Source organism: Dama dama, chromosome 15 (assembly GCF_033118175.1).
Source record: "Dama dama isolate Ldn47 chromosome 15, ASM3311817v1, whole genome shotgun sequence".
Taxonomy (NCBI): Eukaryota; Metazoa; Chordata; class Mammalia; order Artiodactyla; family Cervidae; genus Dama; species Dama dama.
In genome coordinates, this window is record NC_083695.1 from 31826436 (window position 1) to 31853417 (window position 26982).

General features: G+C 36.5%; 1 protein-coding gene and 1 non-coding gene across 2 annotated transcripts in view; one reads left to right on the forward strand and one right to left on the reverse strand.

Annotated features, from left to right (window-relative positions):
• MCU (mitochondrial calcium uniporter) overlaps positions 1–26982 on the forward strand; it is a 205921-nt gene that overhangs the window by 27042 nt on the left and 151897 nt on the right. The gene's annotated exons all lie outside the window — the stretch shown is intronic.
• On the reverse strand, positions 17518–17654 carry LOC133070908 (small nucleolar RNA SNORA48). The gene has a single exon (XR_009696298.1). It is a non-coding gene; the product is annotated as a small nucleolar RNA SNORA48 (small nucleolar RNA).

Here is a 26982-nt window from a genome sequence, read left to right on the forward strand (position 1 = left end):
CTGACCATATATTTTATACTTTTATTGCCTTGAGTCTGTAGTTTTTAATATATGGATGATTTAGTTTAGTCTTTAGAATTTTAACCTCCTTGAGGTTGAGGGCTTAGATTGTAGGATTTTTTATATCCCCTGCAGTGCCTTATATGTGTATAACAATAAGGGTATGTGTTGATCATTTGAAATGATAATAGAACTGTTAATAGTTGAAGATATATAATATGAGAACAGTTAATAGTTGAAGATATATAATATGCATATAAGACTCTTAGTTCTTTGTGCTTCTTGATTCAGAACCAAGAATGATGTATTTAGCTTAGAACTACATATCATTGATTTGTAAGCAGGAAGCTTGATACCCATTATCATGTACTGATTCACATCAGAATACCTCTTTATATCAAGAGTTTGACTTCTTTGTTTTTAATTGAAGTATGGTTGACTTATGATATTAGTTTCAGGTGTACAACATAGTGATTCAGTATTTTTATATATTAAACTCCATTTCAAGTTATTTTAAAATATGGGTTATAATCCCTGTCCTGTACATTATATGTCCTTATATCTTATTTATTTTATTCTTAGTAATTTGTACATCTTAACCCCTTACCCCTATTTTGCCCCTCCCCCCAAGGCACTCTTCATGGGTAACCACAAGTTTGTTCTCTGTATTTGTTAGTTCATTTCTGTTTTGCTATAATTGTTCATTTGTTTTATTTTTTGGATTCCATGTAAAAGTGAAAACAGTAATTGTTTATATCTGACTCATTTCACATTTTTTATCTGACTCATTTCTGCTTTTGAACTGTGGTGTTGGGGAATACTCTTGAGAGTCCCTTGGACTGCAGGGAGATCAAACCAGTCAATCCTTCAGGAAACTGGTCCTGAATATTCATTGGAAGGACTGATGCTGAACTGAAACTCCAGTACATTGGCCACCTGATGTAAAGAACTGACTCATTTGAAAAGACCCTGATGCTGGGAAAGATTGAAGGAGGAGAAGGGGACAATAGAGGATGAGATGGTTGGATGGTATCACCAATTCGATAGACATGAGTTTGAGCAAGCTCCGGGAGTTGGTGATGAACAAGGAAGTCTGGCATGCTGTAGTCCATGGGGTGGCAAAGAGTCAGACACAACTGAGTGACTGAACTGAACTGACTCATTTCACTAAGCATAATAGCCTCTAGGTCTATCCATGTTGTTAAAAATGGCGACGTTTGATTTGTTAAAATTTTTGTGACTGAGTAGTACTCCATTGTGGACTTCCCTGGTGGCTCATCTTTAAAGAATCTGCCTGCAAAGCAGGAGATGTGGGTTTGATCCCTGGGTTGGGAAGATCTCTTGGAGAAGAAAATGGCAACCCACTGCAGTATTCTTGCCTGGAAAATTGCATGGACAGAGGGGCCTGGTGGGCTACAGTCCATGGGGTCACAAAAGAGTCAGACACGACTTAGTGCCTAAATACCACCGGTATTCCATTGTATGTATATGCCATATTCTCTTTATCCATTCACTTGTTGATAGACACTTAACTTTTTCTCATTGTCTCACTCTTGGCACTTTGTTTTAGACCACCAATGAATCTCACCTAGAATATAACACCACCCTCCAAAGTAGCCTCCTTGCTTTTGCATTTTTTTTATGGTGAGAACTCAGGCAATGGAAGTGATGATGTCAGGCAAGAAGACAACCATTCAAACAGCTTCAGATCTCACTTAGAGTAAAAGACAAAATATGTTAAGTGGTCTCCAAGCAGCAGTGTGCTGATAAAATGTATCACTGGAAAAGGAAAAGCTTCTGATTTATAGCATATGCCTATTTTTGTGCTATTATTATTCCTGCTCTGGGATTCAAAGTTCTAGAAAGTATAATAGTCTGCTCTTAAGATGGTTCCAGCCAGTTCTGTCTTACCACTGCTGAACATTTAGCCTCTGACTCACACCCAATTACTGCTACTTTCCCCCTTGCCCACTCTATTCTTATGACACTGTCCTTGCTGTTCCGTGGTGGGCAACATGCTCTCACCTCACAGGGTCTTTGCGTTTGTTTAGTCAGAGTTCGGCTTCTCTGGTAGCTCAGAGGTAAGGAATCTGCCTGCAATGCAGAAGACACAGGAGACATGGGTTTGATCACTGGGGTCACAAAGAGTTGGACATGACTGAGCTTGCATGCATAGTTAGAATGCTCTTCTGAATACCTGCAGGTTTGCTTATTTCTTACCTCTCTCAAGAGTGCTCAAATATCTTCTGTGATTTCACTATATACATTTGTAGTCTTTCCCCTACATTTTCTCACAACACTCTTTCTTCATTACTCTGCTTTATTTTTTCCTAGTACTCCCAACATATGTTTATGTATCAGTATTACTTGCCTTCCCTTCCTATATCTTTACTTATAACAGAAGCATTTTCTTCACTACAGAATCCTTAGCACCCAAAGCCTCACATATAGGCACCCAAAAGTTGAATGAATTTATATGTACTTCTTCTAAAGATATAAATTGAGTGTAAATTGATATAAATTTCCAATCTGGGAACATCCTTTGTATGGAAGGAATTTTTAATTTTTATTTTGTTGGTTGTCCTGAGATGATTTCCAAAATATACTGCAGTGTTTCTACACCTGTCTGATGCCTAACTGTAGTGATATATTATTGCTCTTTCTAGGCAGTGTTTTCTGTAGGTGGGGATAATGGTTATATTTGCTGTTGAGACTGAAAAAGTAGCATTTCATTTTGGTTGAAAGGAAAATATCTGAAATACATATAAACAAATCAGTTTGGGCCTGTCACTGGTACTTAAAACTTGATATTGTTGTTAACTTCAGTTCTTTATGAGGAATTCAACAGTATTTATGGTAAAGTATATGTTTGGTAGTGTGTTAATTTCATAATAACATCATTGTGAGTTTGAATATCTGTGATAATTAATGAGAAAATGTAATTTGTATATTTTATTTGAAGATTAAAATACGTTTATATGGACATTTTTTATGTATAAATATTAAAATTTATAGACGAGTTTAGCACACTGGTTTATTAGAACTTAAAAGGTGTATGACTTTTTATGAACTAGATGCTACCTTTTCCTCTTGATCTCAATTGCTGCCTTTTTTCCCCCTGAAGTGGAATTCACTCCTTCGCTTCACTTGGTCTTGCTGTTGGTCAGTTGCTCAGTCGTGTCCAACTTTTTGTGGCCCCATGGACTGCAGCATGCCAGGCTTCCCTGGCTCAAACTTAGGTCCACTGAGTTGGTGATGTCATCCAGCCGTCTCGTACCCTTATTGTCCCCTTCTCCTCCTGCCTTCAATCTTTGCCAGTGTCAGCATCTTTTCCAATAGGTCGGCTCTTCACATCAGGTGGTCAAAGTATTGGAGCTTCAGCATCAGTCTTTCCAATGATTATTCAGGGTTGATTTCTTTTCGGATTGACTGGTTTGATCTCCTTGCAGTCCAAGGGACTCTCAAGAGTCTTCTCCAGCACCACAGTTTGAAGGCATCAATTCTTTGGCACTCAGCCTTTGTATTTTCCTGCTCTCACATCCATACATGACAACTGGAAAAACCGTGATTTTGACTGTATGGACCTTTGTCAGTAAAGTAATGTCTCTGCTTTTTAATATGCTGTCTAGGTTTGTCGTAGCTTTTCTTGCAAGGAGCAAGTGTCTTTTAATTTAATTTCATGGCTGCAGTGATTTTGAAGCCCAAGAAAATAAAGTCTGTCACTGTTTCCGTTGTTTCCCCATCTGTTTGCTATGGAGTGACAGGACCAGACGCCATGATCTTTGTTCCTTGAATGTTAAGTTAGTGCATAGACAAACATTACACTGAGGTGGCAAGATTGAGCTGTACTTACTAACCAGAGTTTTATTTCTTCTACACTTAAGTATTTTTACAAGTAAAATTATAGCACAAATAAGAATTGTAAACATGATAGCCAGAGTTATTTTTTTTCAAATTAATCTTTCAGGTATAACCATATTAACACATTTTTATTTTGGGGTTTGATTCACAGAGGTCAGAGAAAAGGATAATTTGAACTAAAACTGTCACTTCTTCTTGGCAGACAATTAAGAAATGGAGAAAATGTCTGATTTTCTTTATGAGTGTATATATTACTTTATTGAGTGACACTAATGACAATTTACAATATTTTTCTCCTACAGACTTGAATATCGAACGAAAAGCCCTTTTTCTTTTATAAAAGTTTAACTTCCTTTCTTGTGTCACTTTTGGTTTCAGAAAATGTTTATCCTCTGGAGGTTTTTTTTTTTTTTTAATTAAGACTTTTTAGAGCAGTTTAAGATTCAGAGCAAAATTGCAGTGAAGGTACAGATTTTTTATAACAACATTTTTAATGATTACTAAATTTGTCAGAGAACAGAGATAAACTTAGTTTTCTGTTCACATGTCTGATGCTGTGATTCGTATTTTTTCTAACACAGTCAGAATTATTATCTTTTAAAAAGCTTGCTTCTATTATAAAGGTAATAAATATTATCATAGAAAAACTTAGATACACAGAAAAATGGAAGGAAGAAGAAAATACTACTGACAGAACAACCACTGTTAACATTTTTATGTGTTCCCTTCCAGACATTTTTTATGGAGTTCGTCTTTCCTCTGATAAAAGAATCATTGATCTTTATATACAACACAAAATTATATAACTATATTTTGCTTCTTTTGCTTGGCATTTAATATTTAACAAATGTGTCATGAACATTTAATGACAGCATAATACTCCAAAGAGTGGCCATATCATTGTTTGTGTTTATGATATAATTTTCAAAATAGATTTTGTTGGTGGCATATTTGAGAATTTTGAAGAATAAACATTCTTTACCCTTGAAACAGGTTTTAAGGAAAAATTGAAAATAACAACAGAAACTCCCTGAGAGGATCCTTCTGTTGTGTGTTACTGTGTAAATAGAATTGGTTACTGCCCTGATCACATTCTTATACACTCAAAAGTAACAGGCACAAATTACAATAAAGTTATTTAAAGCATCTTTAAAAGTACATCTGTTTGAGATGCTGTCTTCTAAAAACCTTTTACTATTTTAGTGAAGACTGTTAGGATTTTCTATGGCTATTCGAAAGCTCATTCTTCTGTCTATAGATTTGGTAATGAAGAATATTAAGAAGTAAACTCAAAGTGGGTAGAGAGAGACTATATCTCAACACAATAAAGGCCATTTTTGAAAAACCCACATGCAGTTTATCATGCTCAATGGTAGAAAGCTGAAATCCTTCCCACTAATTTCAGAAGCAAAACAAGGATGCCCACTCTCACTGCTTCTATTTAACATAGTATTGGAAGTCCTAGCCTCAATAGTTAGACAAGAAGAAGAAAGAAAATGTATCCAAATTGAGAGAGAAGAGGTAAAGCTGTCACTATTTGCAGATGACATGACACTCAATATAGAGAACCCTAAAGTCTCTACACAAAAACTATTAGAATAAATAAATGATTTCAGCATGGTAGCAAGATACAAGATTAATATAAAGAAATCACCTGCATTTCTATATACTAATAATGAAATATCAGAAAGAGAATGTGAAAAAACAATCCCATTTAAAATTGCATTAAAAAAAAATTACTTAGGGATTTCCCTGGTGGTCCAGTGTAGGGGACATGGGTTCAATCCCTGGTCCAGGAAGATTCCACATGCAACTCACAACTAGAGAAAGAAAGCCCACGGATAACAATGAAGACCCAGCACAGCCAAAAAACAAAACAAAAAACTTAGTAATAAACTTAACCAAGAAGGTGAAAGACCTATATACTGAAAACTATAAAACACTGATAAAGAAAATTGAAGATGATTCAAAGAAATGGAAAGATATCCAGTGCTCTTGGATTAGAATAATTAATTAAATTATTAATTTAAATGCTGTTAAAATGGCCTTACTATCCATAGCAATCTACAGTTTTAATGCAGTCCCTATCAAATTTCCCATGACATTTTTCACAGAACTAAAACAAATAATCCTGAAATTTATCTGGAACTACAAAAGACCCAGAACTGAAGAACCTAAATACCCTTGAAGACTTCAGACTATACTACAAAGCTACAATAATTAAAACAATTGATATTGATGCAAAAAACAGGCACAAAGGTAGGCATATTGATCAATGGAATAGAATAGACATTCCAGAAATAAACCGATGGTCAGTTAATCCATGACACAAAAGAGGCAAGAGTATACAATGGAGAAAAAGACAGTGTCTTCAACAAGTGATGTTGGGAAAGCTGGACGATTACATGTAAAACAATGAAATAAGAACATTCCCTCACACCATATATAAAAATAAACTGAAAGTCATTTAAAGACCTAAATGTAACACATGACGACATAAAACTCTTGGAAGAGAACTTAGGCAAAACATAAATCATGGCAGTGTTTTTTTAGATCAGGCTCCAAGGTAAAAGAAATAAAAGCAAAAATAAACAAATGGAACCTAATTAAATTTAAAAGCTTTTGCACAGCAAAGGAGACCATTGACAAAAGGGAAAGACGACCTATGGAATGGGAGAAGATGTTTGCAAATGATGCAACCAGCAAGAGATTAATATCCAAAATATACAGACAACTCGTACAACTCAACATCAAGAGACAAATGGAAAGACAAGCCCAGAATAGATATTTTCCAAAGAAGACATACAGATGGCCAACATGAAAAGATGCTCGACAGTGCTAATTCAAGAAATGCAACATTAGAAAAATGTGAACCAAAACTACAATGTGGTATCTCCTCACACTGGTCAGGATGGCTGTTGTCAAAAAGGCTACAGATAATAAATGTTGGAGATGTGGAGAAAGGGGAACCCTCATAACACTGTTGGTAGAAATGTAAACTGGTGCAGCCACTATGAAAAACAGTAGGGAGGCACCTTAAACTGAAACTAGAACTACCATATGATCCAGTAACTCCACTTTTTGGTATATATCTGGAAGAAATGAAAACTCTTTAAAGGGTATGTGTATCCCAATGTTCATAGCAGCACTGTTTACAGTAGCCAAGACACAGAAACAACTTAAGTGTCCATTGACACTCGAATGTTTAAGATATGATACACACACACAGGATGGAATATTACTCTACCATAGAAAGAATGAAATAATGCCATTTGCAGCAACATAGATGGGCCTAGAGATTATCATACTGAGGAAGTAAATCAGACAGAAAGACAAATATCATATGATACCATTTAGATGAGAAATCTAAAAATATGATGCAAAGGAATTTATTTACAAAACACAAATAGACCCACAGACAGAAAACAAATTTATGGTTAACAAATGGGAGGGGCAGGAAAGGACAAGTTAGGAGTATGAGATTAACAGACATATGCTCCACAACAACTACTATACATAAAATAGATAAGCAATGAGGATTTACTGTATTGCACAGGGAATTATACTCAATATCTTATAATAACCTATAATGGAATAAAACCACAAAAAGTCATTCTCCTGTACGTTTGAAACTGACACAATTGTTGTAAACCAACTATATTAAAAAAAAAGAATATTAAGAGGCAGTTGTCCTATAAACTCTTCTTTTGGAATTGCTGTCTGGAGCACATGGAACTCTGCTCAACGTTAGGTGGCAGCCTGGATGGGAGGGGAGCTTGGGGGAGAGTGGATACTTGTATATGTGTGGCTGAATCTCCTCACTGTTCACCTGAAACCATCACAACATTGTTAATCAGCTATACCCCAAGACAAAAGAAGAAGTTTAAAAAGATAAAAAAGAATTGCTATCTGATATTTTTATAGCATGAAACTCTTTCATATAGGTGTGTACTTTTACTGAAAAATGTTAATTCCCTCTGTTACATATTTGTTTAGAGTTTTTTTTTTTTTTTTTTAGCTGTTATTTGCATTGTTGTTGTTTATTCGCTGAATTGTCTCTGACTCCTTGTAACCCCATGGACAGGAGCATGGCAGTCTTCCCAGTCCTTCACTATCTCCTGGAGTTCACTCAAACTGTTGCCCGTTGAGTCACTGATGCCATCCAGCCATCTCATCTTCTGTCGCCCCCTTCTTCTTCTGTCCTCAATCTTTTCCAGCATCAGGGTCTTTTTCAATAAGTTGGCTCTCAAAAAAAAAAAAAAAAAAAGTTGGCTCTCTGAATCAGGTGGCCAAAGCATTGGAGCTTCAGAATCAGTTCTTCCAATGAATATTCAGGGTTGATTTCCTTTAGGATTGACTGGTTTGGTCTCCTTGCTGTCCAAGGGACTCTCAAAAGTCTTCTCTGGTACCACATTCAAAATAATTGCATTGCTATAGTAAATGACTTTGTGCATTTATCATTGCTCCTGTATGAGTTTGTAAAATGTGTTCCTAAAAGCAGAAGGTACAAGAATTACTGTCTGCTTACATCTTTGCCATCAAACAGTGTTACCAACTTTCAATAGTAACACCAAATTGTGGTGAGTAAATGGTACTCAATGCATGTTTAATTTGTATTCAGTGAGTGAAGTTGAACATCTTTTTAAAGAACTGTTTTTATCCTTTTTTTTTTCTTCTGTGCACCAGATCTCCTTTTCTTAACTCTTATAAAGATATTGGTCTTTTTCTTTGTGATTTAATAGGAGCTTTTTATATATTAGGAAACCTAACTCTTTGTAATCTGAGTTGCACTTTTTTTTTCCAGTTTGTTGTTTTTTTGTTAATATTTAAAGCCCTTAGGTCTGAATCTATACATTCAACTTTTAGGCAAATTTTAAGGGCTGTATTGTATATGAAGTCAGAGAGCTATCTGTAGTTGCTGAGTGAATAAAATATCAGCCCTGAAAATATGTGAAGACAATTATGAGCATGGAAGTTAGATTAATTCCTTCTCCTTATGGAGAGGCAAATTTCAGCTAAACACATGGAAGACATTTTCTTTGATGATATCAGCTTTAATATACACTGGGCATCTTTGGGACTAGATGAATTCTTTGTTACTAGATCTATTATTAGAAAGGAGACACCAACCCTTGTCCCTGTTGAATGCACAAAGTAGGCAATTGGTATTGAATAAATGAATCTTTGGATGATTAGGAAGGTTAGATTAGTTGGTTTCTAAAAACCCTTCTTTTGAGTTTCCATATCACAACAAACTGTGGAAAATTCTTAAAGAGATGGGAATACCAGACCACCTTAGCTGTCTTGTGAGAAATATGTATGCAGGTCAAGAAGCAACAGTTAGAACTGGACATGAAACAACTGACTGGTTCCAAATTGGAAAAGAAGTACATCAGGGCTGCATAGTATCATCCTGCTTATTTAACTTATATGCAGAGTATATGATATGAAATGCCAGGCTGGATGAATCATAAGCTGGAATCAGGATTGCTGGGAGAAATATCAATAACCTCAGATATGCAGATGATACCACTCTAATGGTAGAAAGAGAAGAGAAACTAAAGAGCCTTTTGATGAGGGTGAAAGATGAAAGTAAAAAACTGGCTTAACACTCAACATTCAAAAAACTAAGATCATAGCATCCAGTCCCATCACTTCATGGCAAATAGATGGGGAAAAAATGGAAAGAGTGATAGACTTTATTTTCATGGGCTCCACAATCACTGTGGACAGTGACTGCAGCTGTGAAATTAAAAGGCTCCTTGGAAGGAAAGCTGTGACAAACCTAGATTGCATATTAGAAAGCAGAGACAACACTTTTTGACCAAAATCCTTATAGTCAAAGCTATGGTTTTTCCAGTAGTCATTTATGGATGTGAGAGTTGGACCATAAAGATGGCTGAGCACCAAAGACTTGATGCTTTTGAATTGTGGTGCTGGAGAAGACTCTTGAAAGCCCATTGAACTGCAAGGAGATAAAACCAGTCAATCCTAAAGGAAATCAACTCTGAATATTCATTAGAAGAACTGATGATGACTCTTAAATACTTTGGCCACCTGATGTGAAGACCCGACTCATTGGAAAAGACCCTGATGTTGGGAAAGATTGAGGGTGGGAGAGGAAGGGTGCACAGAGGATGAGATGATTGGAGGGCATCACCAACTCAATGAACATGAGTTTGAGCAAATTCTGAGAGACAGTGAAGATCAGGGAAGTCTGGCGTATTGCAGTCCGTGGAGTCACAAAGAGTCGACTACAGCTTAGCAACTAAACAACTGTCTGTGTTTTTATATAATTGTGAGTTTATTTCTTTCCTCCTTTCTTGCCTAATTTCTTTTCTTTCTTTTGTACCATTGTGCTCCAAGGTAGCCTTTAGTATTTAATCCTTCCTTATTTGTCTCCATACTTGAATCATCATCTTATGCCTTCCTAGGTATCAATATAACCCACACTCCTATGTGCATATATGCAGTGTTTTTTATTTTACTTTGTTTTATAAAATTAGATCATATTATACCTTCTTTTCTGCATCTTGTTTTTCTCATTCAGTAATAATTAATAAAACTTCTTTTAAGTCAACTAGTATAGCTTTAAGTCATTCATTTAATGGTTATATAAAATATGGCATTATATATGAGATTATTCCCTGGTGCAGCTGGTACCGTTGTTTATTCAGTTAATTCTTTGTTGATGAGCATTTACTTTGATCCCCATTTTTGTTGATGGGAACATTGTATTGATAGTAATCTTTTGTAGCACATTTATTCTATGAGATAAAGAATCAGGAGTGATTCACATGGTGTATACATATATATGTATATTTAGTAATATTTAAAAATTTTTATTTTATTTTTAGCTGCTTTGGATCTTCATTGCTGTGCATGGGTATTTCTCTAGTTGTGGCAAGCAGGGGCTACTCTAGTTGCAACATGTGGACTTCTTGTTGCAGTGACTTTTGTTGTGGAGCATACGCTGTAGACACATGTGGGCCTCAGTCGTTGTGGCACATGGACTTAGTTGCCTCGAGGCATGTGGGATCTTCCTGGACCAGGGATCAGACTGGTGGCTCCTGCATTGCAAGGCAGACTCTTTACCACTGGACCACCAGGGAAGCCCTATATTTAGTAATATTTGATGATTACTGTCAGATTGTTTTCCAAAACCAACAACATGAGAGAGTCTTCTAAGGTCCCTCTGATTCATGGAAGACCATAAAATATAATTACGTAGCTTTTTAATAATTGTTAGTTACAGGATTTGCTGGATTCTTAATAAGACTTTATTTGAAGAGTTATCTTTATAAAATTGCTTTTCTTTCTGTGTTCTGGGTGACTATGTTACTTTAATACAAAATAAAACAAAATTTTCTGCTTGAAGCCCTAGTTCAGGGACCTCCCTGGCAGTCCAGTGGTTAAGACTCCCTGCGTCCATTACGCAGGGTGTAGGTTTGATCCCAGGCTAGGCGCGAAGATCCCGCATGCTACGTGGTGCAGCCAAACAAACAGCAGCCAAAAAATCCTTCAATTCATGTACCTAGTACATACGTCAGAGAATAAAGGGAATTGTGACAAATTTTAGAATCTGACTTTGGGGATGAGGTTGGGAAATAAAGGCCATTTTGGTAATAGATTTTTTATCTTTAAATTGGGTATTTGCTTGGTAACAGGAGGATTAATTAAAGAATCTCTTTCTCTGGTAGTCTCTCAGCTTGAACACATAAATATAGAGCACCAATGTTCAGAGAGGGAGTGCTGCAGAGAATGTGTGGGTAGCTGTTGTAGGTTTACATAGCAGATAACATCTAGAATAAAGAATAGATGAAAATGCTCATTGAGGATTGGTGTTCTTGAACATCAAATACACCATTCCCCAAGCCTGGCATTCAGAGCCATTCATAATATCGCATGTCTTGCATACCTAAGATATTTTCCACCCAGCTCAACACATGTCTCCTTAATTCTGTATTTTGTGTTTGCCACGCATTCCCAGTGCTGTTCATTAGTTTGCATCCTTTAGAAGTCATATATCTCCCCTTCTGTATCCTATAGATAGATGGATTACAGCCCATCTTTTCAGTACTCAAGTGCCATCTCCTTTATGAAGCCTCTGACCTCTCCAATCCACATTGATCCTTTTTAGCTCTTAAAACCTACAGCACTGATATTTTGAATTTCTTCAAACTGGTTCCCAAGTACTATGCATTTATGTAGCAGCAAAGAGATTTTTTTTTCTTTCTTTTTAATTGAATACCTCTTGTATCTGCAGCACTATTCTAAATACTAGATAGGTCACAAACCTGCTTCGTATTTGCAGGAAAGGCTGAGAAAGTTAATTTCTGACTTCTGACTTGGATAGGCAGGATTTTTGAGGAATTCTCTAAACACTGAAGGCTGTTTAAAGGTGTTGGGTAGTTAAAAACCATGGGGACTCTGACATGGTGGAGAGTAGTTGCAGGGTTAATTTAGATTTGAAAGTGAAGGCCTTTCTAGGGTCAAGGTACTTAAGCTGAGACCTAATGATAAGAAATCCATGTAATGATAAGGTGAAGAATATTTCAGAGGGAACAGTGAAAAGGCAGTGGTTTGGGATCAGGATGAGGGGTTGGGTCACAAGATGATGGATGAGCTTAGCCAATTTGAGGAACAAGGATGGCTGATATTGCTGGAGTGTGTTGAGTGAGAGGGAGTATAGTGTGAAATTACAAAAGATGGTCTTGTTTGGTTTTGTTTTGATGGAAGTTTGAAGATGCTCATGTTACTTCCCTTTTCTTCCCCTGAGATGTCCTGTTGAGAGTAGGGATGTAATTATAGATGTGGAGAAAAGAAAAATATTTCTGTGTTGTTAAACCCCATGAGCTGTTGGATATCATAGAGTGACTAAAATTATTTATATACTGTTTAGGAGGAGAATAGCATGATGTTTTTAGCAAAGATAAATACTAGAAAGACTATGTGCCAGTGAGTATTGGGATTAAACCTGTTTTCATTCCAGTGCCACAACATAGTGGGCCTTGAAAGAAATTACCTCTTTATTCCTCTTACCTTGATGTATGAGAATGGTGCTTTATACTGATAATGCATTAGCTCTAGTAACTGCTTCAGAATAGCAGAAGTCCCCAACCCCAGATAACACTGATAGATCTTTCCTGTTAATGAATAGCGTTATATAATGAAGTGAGAGACAATTGCTTTTTAGACTACTTTTTAAAGAGAAATCAACTACAAGCCACAATAAGAAATACATTTTATATCAAGATTCAGTACATGCACATATACACAGACAAGTTAACAATCATTCTGTGAAATAATATTTATCTTTACTACACACAATGCACTGTTTCTTTTTGTATTACACTTGTGTAAGTTTGTTGTCTATCTACTAAACTGACTTTGTGACAGTTTGATAGGTCATGTCTGGAAGTTTCGAAACTACTAGCTTAGGCTAATCAAAGCTCACAAGTGAGACAAGGGTCAAATTCAGAAACTGTTCTACTACTGCACAATGGGGAAAAGGTGAAATATTTAGTATTTAGCGTGTGTGCATGCTCAGTAGCTCAGTTGTGTTTGACTCTTTGTGACCCCATGGACTGTAGTCTGCCAGACTCTTGTGTCCATGGGATTTCCCAGGCAAGAATACTGCAGTGGGTTGCCATTTCCTTCTCCAGGGGATCTTCCTAACTCAGGGATGGAACCTGCCTCTCTTGCATTGGCAGGTGGATTCTTTACCAGTGAGCTGCCTGGGAAGCCCCTGATTGAGGCATCAGCCATTACCTCAGTTATCATTGCCCACAATGCACTTCCACATGCATTATCTTGTGTGAGCTCACAAAAGTAGTACTGGAGAAATCACCTAGGGATGGACATGCAAGGAAAAGAGATTCTATCAGCTCATATTGAAACTGTGTTAAAACCTTCTGCATGTTTAAGATAAGAATGTCGTACTCAGAAACATATGCATTCTCTGGAAAGCACCTACAGGATGTGACCAGCAGATATTTTTAGAAATGACCATTAGAAGAATGCATTTTTTAAAAAAAGATGAAAAAGGTATAGTTAAAACAGTGGTTTTCAACCAGGGATGATACTTGGCAATGTCTAAAGACGTTTTTTTCTGAGCTCAAAAAACAGCTCTGATTTTCTCTTGCTGGTATGTTTGGTTATACTTATTTTTCCTCAGAGTTTTTCAAAGGGAAAAAAAAATCATTTTTAAATGGCCCAAAATGTTAATAATTAAAGATTTGCAGAGAACAACCTGTGAGAAAATAAAAATTACTACCTCATTCAGACTTGAAGTCTTTTATTCTAGGTAATCTTGTCAGTGAGCACCAATGGAATGGATGTTGGAAGGCCATGGCTGTCTTCAACTTCAGTGTCAAGTGATAGGAATCTGTTTTTAAAAAAACAGCTTTATTGAGATATAATTTACCTACCATAGCATTCACCCTTTTAAAGTATACAGCTCCATGGTTTTAAGCATATTCATAGTTCTGCACTATTCAATCCAGAACATGTTCATCACCACAGAAAGAAATCCTGTATTCATTTGCAATCACTCACCATTCCCTTCTATATCCATCCCCTGGTAATCACTAATTTACTTTATTATTTCTATGGATTTTCCTAATTTGAACATTTCCCTTAAATGAAGTCATACAATGCATGGGCTTTTGTAACTGATTTCTTTCACTTAACACCGTTTTTTAAAAAATTAATTAATTGTTGGCTATGCTGAGTCTTCATTGTGGTGCAGGCTTTTCTCTAGTTACAGCAAGCAGGGCCTCCTCTAGTGGCAGTTCGAGGGCTTCTGTTTGTGGCGGCTTCTCCTGTTGGGCATGGGCTCTGGGGCACTCCGGCTTCAGTAGTCGTGGCATGTGGGCTCAGTAGTTGCAACTCTAGGCTCTGGAGCACAGGCTCAGTAGTTGTGGCTCACGGGCTTGCTTAATCCAGGGCATATGGGTCTTCCCAGGCTCGGGATCAAACCCATGTCTCCTGCGTTAGCAGGTGAATTCCTTACCACTGAACTACCAAGGGAGCCCCAACACAATGTTTTTAAAATTCATCCATGTTAAAGCATACTTTAGTACTTTTTATTGCATATTATAATTCATAGTGTTTCATTGTGTGGGTAAATTTATATATAAATACATATTTATCCATTCATTAGTTGAATGATGTTTGGGTTTTTTTACTAGTATGAATAATGCTGCTATGACCACTCTCATACAGGTTTTTTGTGGATGTATGTTTTCATTTCCCTTCAGTGTATATCTAGTGGTAAAATTGCAGGGTCATAGGATAATTTTATGTTTAACTTTTTGAGGAACTGCCAAACTGTTTTCTAAAGAGGCTGCACCATTTATACAATCCCATCAGTAGCTTATGAATGCTCTAGTTTCTCTGCATCTTTACTGACACTCGTTATTGTCTTTTTTATTTTAACTGTGCTAGTGGGTGTGAAGTGGTATCTCTTTGTGGTTTTGATCTGCATTTCCCTAATAACTAATGGTGAATATACTTTCATGTGCTTAACCATTTGTGTATCTTCTTTGGAGAAATGCCTATTCAGTCCTTAGCACAGTTTTACATTGGGTTATTTGTCTTTCTTTTGTTGAGTTTTAAGAGTAGGGATGCATTTTTAAAACTTTACTTCATTATGAATCTATCATCCATTCATTTTTCAAACTGACAACTCAGAGAATCTTTTTTCAAAGAAGGCAGTCATGTGTCCTTTTCAGTATCTTTCAGTTTTTTAAAGCGTTGGTCATAAAAAGAGTAAGTCATGTTTTTTAAAACGTGAAATGGAGATTGTTGATGTACGGATAGATGAATGGAAGAATTTATAAAAGCACTATTAATTTTGATAAAATGTGATAGGATCTGGTGAACTGAATTAAATCCAATTAATTCCTTTGGGAATCTCATTGAGCAAGGAAGTCATGACTGCTGCTACATGTGTCAAACAAATGCTGTTGGGTTTCTGGCATACTCCTCCAGCACATTCACTCATCAAGAATAACTTGTACGTGGTATTGCAAGGTTTTGTATGTAACGTGAAGATTTTATATTTAGTTTTTTAACTCTCCCCCAAAAGGAATTTGGGTATTCAAAGAATTCATAACTGGTTTAACTGGACCATTAGCATGATTTACATAGCTATCATGTGTGTCATCTTTTGTAGTGGCAAATGGAGGCTTATTAAGTATATTCTTAGCTTGATTAAATTACAGGAGAGAGCATCCATGAGAACAAAACGGCTCTTTTGATTTTTTTTCCTCTGCATTTAGTGAGTTTAATGAGTGTAATCTTTCAGTAAGAGCTCTTATGCCTGATTAATATTAAAAGAGAAAAAATAAACAAATAGAATATTTGTAAGGACTGCTGAGAGAAAGGTGGAGAGAGCTTACACAGACTTTGGTGCCAGACTGGGTTTCAGAAATCTACCATTTTCTCCTTGGTTGACTTTGGACAAGCCACATTAATCTCTGTAAACACTGGTCTTCTCATCTATAAAATGTGATGGATAAAGTCTACCTGGTAAGATTGTTGTAAGATAAAGTGAGGCGACAAATGTACAAGTATATAAGCTAGTGCTCAATTGATGGTACCTGCTATATTTTATGTTTCGATTTAGATAGTCTTAGTCTTATTTAGTGAAATCTTGACAAGACTTTCTGATAATTTAATTTCACAGAAGGTAGACAAAGCAAATCTGGGTGTACTTTTATCTTTTAAAAATTAACTTTTTAGATGCTCACCATCACTCATTATCAGAGAAATGCAAATCAAAACCACAATGAGGTACCATTTCATGCCAGTCAGAATGGCTGCCATCAAAAAGTCTACAAGCAATAAATGCTGGAGAGAGTGTGGAGAAAAGGGAACCCTCTTACACTGTTGGTGGGAATGCAAACTAGTACAGCCACTATGGAGAACAGCGTGGAGATTTCTTAAAAAACTGGAAATAGAACTGCCACATGACCCAGCAATCCCACTGCTGGGCATATACACTGAGGAAACCAGAACTGAAAGAGAAATGTGTACCCCAGTGTTCATTGCAGCACTGTTTACAACAGTTAGGACATAGAAGCAACCTAGATGTCCATTAGCAGATGAATGGATAAGAAAGCTGTGGTACATATACACAATGGAATATTACTCAGCTATTAAAAAGAACGCATTTGAGTCAGTTCTAATGAGGTGGATGAAACTGGAGCCTATTATACAGAGTGAAGTCAGAAAGAAAAACATCAATACAGTATATTAACGCATATATATGGAATTTAGAAAGATGGTAATGATGACCCTATATGCAAGACAGGAAAAGAGACACAGATATAAAAGAACAGACTTTTGGACTCTATGGGAGAAGGCGAGGGTGGGATTTGAGAGAATAGTATTGAAACATTTATATTATTACCGTATGTGAAATAGATGACCAATCCAAGTTCGATGCGTGAAACAGGGCACTCAGAGCTGGTGCACTGGGACAATCCAGAGGGATGGGATCGTGAGGGAGGTGGGAGGGGGTTCGGGGGACACATGTCCGCCTGTGGCTGATTCATGTTAATTTATGGCAAAAACGAGCACAATATTATAAAGTAATTAACCTCCAATTAAAATTAATTAATTAAAGAAATTAACTTTTTTTTTTTTTTTCCATGTGTCCAGGGCATGAACCAGGCATGGGCACAGAGCAAAAGCCAAGCTGGGATAAACAAGGAATTGTTTTGTCCCTTACTGATATGAGACAGGCACCACCAACCAAAAAAATTAACTTTTTAATATAATGGTAAAATATACTTGTTGAAGAAAACTTGGAAAATTATTTTGAAAGTTACATTTACAAAACTCAAAAATAGGAATCTGTGAACAGAGGCTTAAAAATGGGAATATGGTAGAAGGAAAGAAAAATCTCTCAAAAGTAAGTAGTAGCAATGCTAGTTGGAAATTTTAAGAGGATTAGAAGAGGATTCTTTAAAGATTCATGCATACTACAAGATAAAAATTTCTTGCTTGACTCAGTTTAAAACAGACCTTTACAAAAGACCAGTGGGGAGCATATACAATCAAGAGTGACTTTAGAGTATTACAGAATGAGCTCAAATAAGAGGATACTTCTAAAGAAATGAAAACAACAAAAACATTTTTTAAACTGTGGAATAATAGGAAAAAGTAAGAATAAAATTGCTATTTATATTTAATAATGTTAAACAAATGACAGTGAAAACACAATTTCTTATCTCTTACATTTCAGATAAAGAACCTCTTTTGACTTGAAGGATGAAAATGACATGAATAAAGGAGAGCCCATCTGGGAATAGTGAAGATCGTATCAGTAGAGCATAACGTTATCCCGGGGTGGGGGGAAAAATAGCTACATGGTAGTCAGAACTTACACATGAAATTATCTGTGGTCTTTCAGAAATCTTAGAAAATGAGAGAAATACTGGAAAATTGAAGATGGGTCTTCTGAAAAAGAGAAGAAAGTAGATTTGCAGACCAAAGAGAAATTAGTGACACAGGCAGGATTCTAGAATAGATGATTAAAAAATGACTTTAAAAAATTATAAATGCTTATCTCTAATGGTGGAATGGTCTAGTGGTACTGACCATGATAACAGCAGACAGCAGGAACATGGCTACAGAGGCAGACACTCTGCCTTGTCATCTCCTGTTCAGCATTTTAAAATTTACTTATTTTTTCAAATTAAACTTTTAATTTTGAGGTAATGATAGGTTCACATGCAATTGTAAGAAATATTGCAGTGAGAGCCAGCTTGCTGTTTAGCCAGTTCCCCCTAATGATAACATTTTGCAAAAACTGTAGTACTGTGTCCCAGCCAGGATGGTAATATCAATACAGTCCTAAGATTTTATTAGATTTTCTATTTTAGTTTTACTCATCTCTGTGTGTGTGCATTAGTTCTATGGAATTTTATTACATGTGTAGGCTTCTGTATCCACCATTACAGTCAAGATACAAAACAATTCCATCACCATAAGGATCCTTTCTCTCCTTTTAAAATCCTACCCATCTTTCTCTCCCTATTCCCTAACACCTGGCAACAACTATTCTGTAATCCTTTTCTCTAGGTTGGTCATTTCAGGAATGTTATATAAGTGGACTCATGCAGTATGTAACCTTTTGAAATGGGCTTTTTTCCCCCACTCAGCGCTTATCAGTGGTTCATTCTTTTTTTCTTTATCTGGTAAAATATATATAATATAGTATTTATTTTAATCACTAAGTGTACAATTCAGAAACATGAAATACATTATCACTATACCTAAAACTTTTTCATCATCCCTCCGAATACTCTACCAATTAAATGATAATTTTCCCTTCCCCTAAGCCCCTAGTAAACTCTACTTTTCTTTCTGTCTGTATGAATTTGCCCATTCTAGGTACCTCATATAAGTGTAACATACAATGTTTTTCTTTCTGTGTCTGGCTTATTTCATTAAGCATAATGTTCTCAGGGTCCATGTCCATCCATGTTGTAGCATGAATCAGGATTTTAGTCCTTTTTTTATAGCTGAATAGTATTTTAGTCTTCAGCATTTTTATTAATAGCATGGATGAACAACTGATGACTTGCTTGCAAATCCATATAGCTGGCAATAAGTTGTATAGAAAATGTGTTGTTTTTCAAAATAGAGATTGAAAATAATTAGACTGAAAGGATAGACTAAATGATCAAGATGCATTAAACATCAGTAAGTGTAAAATTCACATATGATTCCAAAAATAAGTGTTATTTTAGCTAGATGTGATGTGGTTTAACAGCAGATAACATGAAAAATACCCGAGGGGGTTTCTTTAAACAGAAAGTTCAGTATGAGTCCATAGTGTGATTTGAGCTCTGTTAAAAGAAGCAAAGTCCAGAATAAGGAGTATGATTGTTCCAGAGTATTATGTTCATTTCTGGGTACCTTATTTTATGGATGCACTTTTAACAACAGAGATGTATTCAAGGGAGAAGCCAGAATGATCTGACAGAAAGGTAGTAGTCACTCAGTATTAGAATAAAAGCCAGTATGAAATGCTTTGGGAAGTAGTCAGGTATTGTCAAAAGATTTGTTCAAGCAGAGGCTGACTGAATACTGGCCAGGGACATTGTAAAATATTTTAGTATCTCTAGTTGGGAGTGAAGAAGGTGCTCCATCATACATACTACCTTTGTGGATCCTCAACCTTGAGATTTTGTAATTATAGAACATTGTAAGATCCTGGAGTTTAAACTTTTAATAATTGTTGTCTCTGGAGGATGAGTTGCAGGGGACTGTTACTTTCCATGTTATGTATTTCTGTATTTAATTTTAGTTTTTACAATTAGTGTGTATTACTCCATTTTTTAAAAAGCAGGAAAAGTCATAAATGTTCTTGTTTTATAAATCAACACAATACTTTAATTTTTTGAAATAGAAAATATAGTAAATTAATATAAGCATTTTTAGTGTTCAAAATTCTTTGCTTGTATTGAGAGGTGTGTGTTCACTTGGAGATTAGGTACATGATTTTTTATACCTTTGGGAGAGTGCTTTGCTTAATGCTTGCCTTTGTTCCTTTCAGTGGTTCTCTGTATGGTGACAGTGAAAGTTGGTTGGGCTTTGGCAGATCGTTCTGCATGCTCAGATTTACCTCCAGCCTCAGGTCTGGATTATTAGATAACTAAATAGTAAGATTTTGACTAATTTCTGTGATTCATTTTCTCCCCCACTGACTCTGCTGCCTAGTACCCCTGTACTTGTAGAGAATGTTAGTTCTAAAAGGAAGTGCGAGGGGAAAAAATTGTTGCATTCTCTTAGGAAAATATTTCCTTGTAATCCAGACGTGTTTTGTTTTCTCTCAAATGGTTCTGTTTTATCCCTTGGAGACCAAGGACCAACCCTTTTTGCTTGTTGGGAGAGAAGGATTATGACCAATATTTGCCTCCTGGAGATGTTTTGGGAGAAATGTTGCTAAGCTGCCTTAATAAATAAGTTGTAAACAAAAACTCTGAGCCACCCCCCCCCCCATTATTATCTTAATAAATTTTAGCTTTGGATTTTAATGTTTTAAATGCTGCTGTTCTCTCAAGTACTTAAAAAATCTGTAACATTTGTCAGGAGAGAGATTTATTACCATACTTCCTTTGCCTTAGCCTAACAGTACCCTTTTGATGATTTTTAGGCCAAGAATTTAGCAATTAAGTGGTAGATTATCTTGGATATTATTGAAAGATGTCAACATGTTGTTTGGTGTTAGAAACCATAGTATAGGAAGAAATGGTTCTGTTAGCGTTTGATCATAGTGCTTTCACAGACTGGTTGCTTTCAATGTTTATGAAAAGTTTCTATAAGAATTTGCTAATAATTCACTGTGTTGTTATGTAAAGCTTCTTAGTCATGTTACTGAAGCATACAGGATGTTTGATTTGTGGCTTACACTCTAAATGGCCACAAACATTTTTCTTGAAAATAACTTGCTTTTTCCAAAATTCAGGAATTCTTCCGTTGTTACCCACAGTAGTGAAAAGTCCAACTTTCCAGTCATGATTTGATTCTCAGAGATGTTAAAGAGTAACTGTCTTAAAAGTAAGAAAACAAAGAAGGCTGATGACTAATGTTAACAGTAGGAACTTTCTGTTAGAGCAGGATAGAAACAAAAGTGGTAAAATGGATGAGTAGAAACCTCAATGTGAGAAATACATATTCAAGAAAAATACTTATTTAAGAAAAAACCAACTTATTCTGTACCTTCCATGTAAAAGACCCACATTGCTAAGCCTTGGCCCCAGACCTCATATAGCACACAATCTAATTGTAAAAGATTTCATAATTTAAAACTTGAGAGGATAAGGGAAGCAACCCTTTGTGAATTCCATGGAGGAAACTTGTTGGTGTTTTCCTCTTTTCTGGTTCTTATCTTTTTACCTGAATTTTAAAAGTGGGCAGTCCCTGGACATAGGCTTCAGGTGCAGCAAGCTGTTGATTATATCCCTAACAATTCCTTATCGTTCTCCTACTTGTAAGTTGGCATGGGAGTAGGTATAAGCAGTGGTATAGATGGGGGTTATCTGTAGGTACAGTAGTACCTATAATCTGCTGCTTGCTGCTTTAGTAATTGTGAGGACTTGTAGGCCTCTGGGAGTTAGTGCAGCTGGAGAAATCCTGTAATAATTTAAAAGAATGAGAAAGCTTTAGGCTAGAACTGGGGACAGAGTTATAGTCTGTTATAAATAAAACCACTGGAAAGCTTTCTGACTCTGTTAATGGAATAAAGCATATAATTATAGTAATCAAAAAGTTTTTCTGAGGAAGATAGAGGGGAGGAAAGGAGTAAAGTTTTATAAGTAAGTACCCTGGGGCACTGAAAAATTCTTCTCATTCATCCCTCCTTTAGTTGTATGTACAACGAATCAAAAATAGCCTCATGGAGTAGGGAATAGCACCAGTCATATATAGTAACAAAGTAGTGTGTACCCATGTGCCAGATTTAGCTTTCAGACTGAGCAGACTTTAGAAAAGACTCTACTTTTTCCTCTGGTTTGTGCTGTTTGTTTTAGGTGAAATGGGACAAAAAGGCAAAGCCTTTCTAGAAAGTTTATCCTAAGCAAGGAAATGTGGATTTTTAATTTGTCTTGAAAAAGGAAATGTTGAGTACTGATAGCCAGAGTGTTGACATCCTAGCTTCATATTTCAGTAGTTCAGGGTTATAAATAACATACCATAAGGACATAAGGAAATGTTATACGGAACTTGTAATTTCTTATCTGTGGAAGTTCTGTGTTTGCTACACAGTTTTTAATAGTCACCCTTCTGCTTAAACTCTTTTGCCTGTTACCTGGAGAGTAAAGCTTAAAATTTGTGAACTTTGGTATTAAAAGTCTTTTCATGGTTTGAACCAAGTGTGATCTTCCAGGTTCATCTTTTGCCTTCTCTCCCTTTAGGAACCTAGACTTTTGCTGTGCTAGATTCCTGAGACATGCCTTGTGGTTCTCTCTTTGTTCATGGCCTCTTTTTATGTTGATGATCCTTCTGAACGTTTCTACCCATCAAAATGTTGTTCGTTCTTCAAGGCTCCAGCTCTTTATTCAAGGCCCCAGTAATTTATACTGTTGTTAGATAGAATGCCCCCTCATTATTATGTTCAGCTAGAGCCAAAAGCATTTTTGGATATGTATTGGAAGACAGGTAATATCTGCTCTTAGTGTAAATACTTAGGCTTGAATGTCGTGCCACTGTGATAGGCTGCTCATAGTTGAGGCACAGGAAATTTTGTTAGGTTACTGAAGTTGGAACTGTAAATTGGCGTGTCTAGGAGTAACTTTCCTTAAAATTTTTTTGACTACTAGTGACTTGTTGCTGTAAAAGAAAAGGCTAGAATGAGTATACATTGAAGTCCATACTCAGATTTGAGATAGACCATTCCGTTTTATATACTTTAAAAATAACACTTGAAATTATGCTTAGCATAATTTGAATCTTGTTAAATTATATTGTGTCAAGTACAGTTGTTTTTTTCCAAGTAGGGTTTTTAAAAATCTGTAGTGTTGGGAATTGGAAAGGTGATAAAGTCAGACTATATATATGCCTATTTTCTTTGAATTCTAGCTAAAAGGTGTGAATTTCAGTTGTAGGCAAATTTAGCATGTTAATAGCCTTCCTTGCTGCAGTTCCTTCAGGCTGCTCTGTTTATGAAAGAGAGGGAAAATTTCCATTTTAAAGAAAGCTGACTTCTTCTGCTCCTGTAGTCTGACTTTTTGCAACTTAGAGCTTGGTGGGGGCTGGGGCGGGGGAGGCAGCAGTGTGTGGTTATTTAGCCTCTTTGTTCTTAGTAGGCTAGGCTTAGTATATGAAGTTAACCAAGTGGAAAAAAATTTTTTTATTGTTATTTTGCTTTGAATCTGTCAGTGTTTTTTTCTCCTTGTTGTATTTTAATTAATAATAGCTCTCTTGCTTACTATTCTATAGCCAGCTGGAAAAGTGTGCTCTCTCTCATGATTTCTTCCCTTCTGGTGTGAAGCTTTTTCTTCTGTTACCTCAAAATAGCAAATTCCATAGTTCATGGCTAATCATAACAGTGAAATGTGTTGAAATAACTTTTAGGAATGATTTTCCCTAAATAAAACTACTTATTCATTGGTCGTCTTAGAATTTCTGGAACCACCAAGCTTCGGAATTATGATTTTTTAGTTCTGCATTTCTCTCTGACCTCTGACTCCTTTCTGTATGCATATCGTATGTATTATTTGTTTTCTTGATTTCTGCCTTTGATTGCAACGAGGTCATAAAAGCTGATGTAGTACAAGGGTGAGTCCAAGCCAGCAGGTCCTGTGAGTCATTTGCTCCTTTGCCTGGACAGCCAGTGTGTTGCTCTTAGGTGAGGTCATCTCTCTTCATGAACTATTTGTCAGGACAGATACTTTAATCTGGTTGTGGCAGTGGGGAGATGAGAGCATGGTTCTGAGAGAGAAGAGTTTTTAAATTAGATAGGCAAAGACTTAGTAGATGTGTAAAATAGTTTCTGGTTATGTTTGGCATAATGTGGACTGTTCCAGCATATTTCAGTAGTTGTTAATAAAATAATGCATGTATTCATATGTTTAATTATATACACAATTAACTACCTCCCCCCCCCCCAACCTCAAATACAACAGTTAATGAGTTTAATAATCAAGCATGTAACTGGTCATAACTGAATATAGGTTTCAATGTTGTGTTGTTGATTAACTACTAAGTTGTGTCTGACTCTTTTGCAACCCCAGACTTGTCTGTCCATGGGATTTTCCAGGCAAGAAAACTGGAGTGGGTTGCCATCTCCTCCTCTAGGGGATCTTCTCGACCCAGAGACTGAACCTATGTCCCCTGCATTGCGGGCAGATTGTTTACTGCTGAGCCACTGGGGATGCCCTATAGGTTTCAAAAGGCATAAACAAATTACATAAAAAATGTCCCTGTAATTTATAGCCATTCACTGCAAAATATAAACATCTAGAAATAGTCTTTTGAAAGTGAAGGTATTTTTGTACCAGATGGAATGAAAGGCATCTGTACTGTGAGAAGATTGTCCATGTTCCCTGTGGTCAGTGGTCACCACTGTTGACATTTCCTGTGTCATGCTTCCAAATTGACTGCGGTTTGTAGATTATTTGTATCTAAAAGCGTGTTTGATTAATCTTCTTGTTTCTGCTTGTTTCTGTTTTTTTCTGTGTACTCTGTCCATCTTTGTTGTCATAGGGGTTTCTTCAGACTTGCAATTTAATTTATACTCTGTTGCATTACCATTTTTCCTTAGAGGTTTTTAGCATGTTTTTATACATTTCAGCCACCTTTTAGACTTCTAGGCCTTTTAATAAGTAAATAGTGCTCAGAAATGAACACTTTTATAAGAAATGAAACTCTTATAGTCACAACCTACTGGTCACCACTGGTCACTGTTTTATTTATAAATTAATAGCCATCATTTTCATGTGTACATTGAGTGCTTGCCTATTCATTAACTGAAGTCACTGTGTGAAAACTAGCTAGTAGGGTTCATATAGGACACAGTGGTTCATATGGACACAGGGTTCATATAGGACATACAAACGTCTTGCCCAACAACTTCCACATATATGGGTATGCCTAATAACAAAGAGCCATTAATTATAAAGAATCTGTTGGCCATGCCAGGGCTGTGAATAATTTTTAGGGAGTGACTTTACCTATTGGAGCAGATAGAAAGCACCAGAGAACCTGGGTTAGGAAAGGTCGTTCTCTGAAGACAGGGTTAGAATGGCTGCTTGCTCTTTGGACAATTCCTGAGCTGATTTTTAAGGGATACAAAACTGTATCTCCCTTACTGGAGATTTTATTCAAGTCAGGAAGTCAGAGAAAGGGAAGAAACAAATTCTTTATATTTGGCTTTGGTGTTAGATGTATATGTATGTATGAGTGTGTTTGAGTGGCTGGAGGGTGGGTGTTGAGGGTGGGGAATCGGGGTGGTAGGAGAGAGTGTGAATATGAGAATGAGCCACTTGGTCACCACATTATGTTTAATGGTCTTGCCTGGAGATTAGCTATCTGGAGAAATGTTTCTTAATCCCCTTTAATATAAACATCTTTATGAGGGGAAGATGGTAAACTGTGCTACAGTGTATTCCTTTATTCACTCAGAAGTATTTATACTTAGTATCTTCTGTGTATCAGGCACTGTTTCATCATTGGAAGCTTTTCTCTTTCTGTACTTCTTCCTTTGATGCTGTGGTTCAGCTGCTCAATCGTTTCCGACTCTTTGTGACCCCATGGACTGCAGCACTCCAGGCTTCGCTGTCTTTCACCATCTCCCAGAGCTTGCTCAAACTCATGTCCATCGAGTTGGTGATGCCATCCAACCATCTCATCCTCTGTCGTCCCCTTCTCCTCCTGCCTTCAGTCTTTCCCAGCATCAGGGTCTTTTCTAATGAGTTAGCTCTTTGCATCAGGTATTCAAGGTATTGGAGTTTCAGCTTCAGCATCAGTCCTTCCAGTGAATATTCAGGGTTGATTTCTTTTAGGATTGATTGATTTGATCTCCTTGCTGTCCCAGGGGCCCTCAAGAGGTGGAGAGGGAGGTGGGAGGGGGGATCGGGATGGGGAATACATGTAAATCCATGGCTGATTCATGTCAATGTATGACAAAAACCACTACAATATTGTAAAGTAATTAGCCTCCAACTAATAAAAATAAATGAAAAAAAAAGTACTTGATTCAAAAGAAAAAAAAGAGTCTTCTCCTACACCACAGTTCAAAAGCGTCAATTCTCCGGTGCTCAGCCTTGTTTATGGTCCAACTCTCTCATTCATACATGACTACTGGCAAAACCATAGCTTTGACTATACGGACCTTTGTCAGCAAAGTGTAGTGCCTCTGCTTTTTAATACGCTGTCTAGGTTTGTCCTAGCTTTTCTTCCAAGGAGCAAGTGTCTTTTAATTTCATGGCTGCAGTCACTATCTGCGGTGATTTTGGAGCCCCCCCCAAAATTAAAGTCTGTCACTGTTTCTGTTGTTTCCCCATCTATTTGCCATGAAGTGATGGAACCAGATGCCATGATCTTCATTTTTTGAATGTTGAGTTTAAGCCAGCTTTTTCACTCTCCTCTTTTCACTTTCATCAA